The sequence below is a fragment of the Talpa europaea genome (genome assembly GCF_964194135.1).
Source record: "Talpa europaea genome assembly, chromosome: 1".
Classification (NCBI taxonomy): Eukaryota; Metazoa; Chordata; class Mammalia; order Eulipotyphla; family Talpidae; genus Talpa; species Talpa europaea.
In genome coordinates this window covers 11,160,483-11,162,391 of record NC_140073.1, presented here as the reverse complement: position 1 = coordinate 11,162,391, position 1,909 = coordinate 11,160,483, and the positions used below count along the sequence as shown (strand labels likewise).

Below are 1,909 nucleotides of genomic sequence, written 5' to 3'. Positions count from 1 at the left end.
TCTTCACCTCTTTTGGGGATCATTATGTTCATAATAAAATGTTTCATATCTACTTTGGGTAGAAGAATCTATGCGTAATACACAGATACAGAAGGTAAAAGTAAGCCCCAATTTTGTTAGGATATTCTGAATATTCAAAGTGTGATACTGGTTTAGGTTTTCTCATTTTGTTGTACCTGTTTCTCTTCCATTAGGTGCAGAATCTATCATGAAAGCAGTTAGTGTTATTTTTTCATCCCATAAATATTTTGATAAGGTCACCCAGAATGTCTTCTTCAGCCTTTCCTCAGTTGAATTAATTTCAGTCTCCAGGCACATTTATTTGTCTTCTGGAAATGTTTTCCTACTACACAATTTTCTAATGGCATTTTTCATCTGGGCATTTCTCAAGGTATAGATTAAGGGATTTAACATGGGAGTGACCATAGTGTAGAACACAGCAACTGCTTTATCAATGGGTAATGTCACTGCAGGTCTCAGGTACACAATTATGCAGGGCACAAAGAACATGACGACCACTGTGATGTGGGAGACACAGGTGGAGAGGGCTTTCTGCCTTGCCTCTGCGGTCTGGTTCTTTAGGGAGTGCAAAATAACCACATACGAGACCATCAAGAGGAGGAAATTCAACACACAAATGAACCCACTGTTGGCGGCAACAAAGAGTCCTAGGGTGCTGGTGTCCATGCAGGCCAGATTGAGCAAAGGATTCAAGATCACACATAAAGTGATCTATGACATTGGGACCACAGAAGGGCAGCCAGAAAATGAAGAGGATCTGTATGCCTCCATGAAGTAAACCTCCCACCCACACCACTCCCATGAGGAGGTCACATATCCGTCGACTCATGATGGTTGCATAGTGCAAGGGCTTGCAGATGGCCACATAGCGGTCATAGGCCATCACAGTGAGCAGGATGACCTCAGCACCACCAAAGAAATGTTCCCCAAAGACTTGAGTCATGCATCCATTGAACCGGATTGTCTTCTTTTCACGGAGTGAATCTACAATCAGTCTAGGAGTATTGACAGAGGCATAGCAAGCATCAATAAATGAGAGATAGGCCAAGAAAAAGTACATGGGGGATGCAGACAATGAGCTGGCAATGATGGTGACCAAGATGAGCAAATTTCCTACCACTGCGATGACGTAGATGAGGAAAAACACAACAAATATGATTTTCTGCATCTTTGGATCCTCTGAGAGCCCCAGTAGAACAAATTCTGTCACATTGCTTCTAGTCTCCACATACATTCTGTTGCTTATTACTTTATCTGATTAAAAAAATCACTTGTGATTATTGAAACATTGATTCTGTTAAACTTACTCATTCTAATAATGTTAAATGCCTGGATCCTATTGAAATTTGACTTTTATGATATTTGGATTGTGGGCATTTTCTTGATAATTTAAAAAAATGTTTCTCCTAGTTTTTGAGGATAACTCAAATTGGCTCCCATGTAAAGTATTTCATAAGAGTATAGACATGATGAACATTTGGTAGGTTAGATTATAGACATGAGGCAGGATGCCACATGTGTGCCCTGTTTTCATCTAAGATAACAACCTGGCATGAAACAAATGGATGGTATGCATAGTGGCAGCTAAGTCCCGAAAGCAATATGAAATCTATCAATACAAAGTTAATAAACTTCCCTTTTATTCTTAGGAAATGGTAAACCATAGTTTAGAAATTGAGAATATGGGAGGAAGTATAAAGATAAATTTAAGGAAGGGGAAACCATGGATGTAACTCCAGTAAAGGTCTCTGTGTAATCTTGAGTGAAGTGGATTTAAAATCAGGAAGGCAGAGACAGAAACCCTTGGCAGGAAGTTACTTGTAATAGTTGATATAAAGAGAAACAGGGCATTGGTAATGGAAATATGATAAAATAATATGGATCATCT

The 1,909-nt window shown here is 39.2% G+C and overlaps 1 pseudogene across 1 annotated transcript; it reads right to left on the bottom strand.

Moving 5' to 3' along the window:
* Window positions 1-318: 318 nt before the first annotated feature.
* Window positions 319-1,255, bottom strand: LOC311170455 (olfactory receptor 4C46-like; annotated as a pseudogene). Its single transcript has one exon. The product of its transcript is annotated as an olfactory receptor 4C46-like (transcript).
* Window positions 1,256-1,909: the final 654 nt, after the last annotated feature.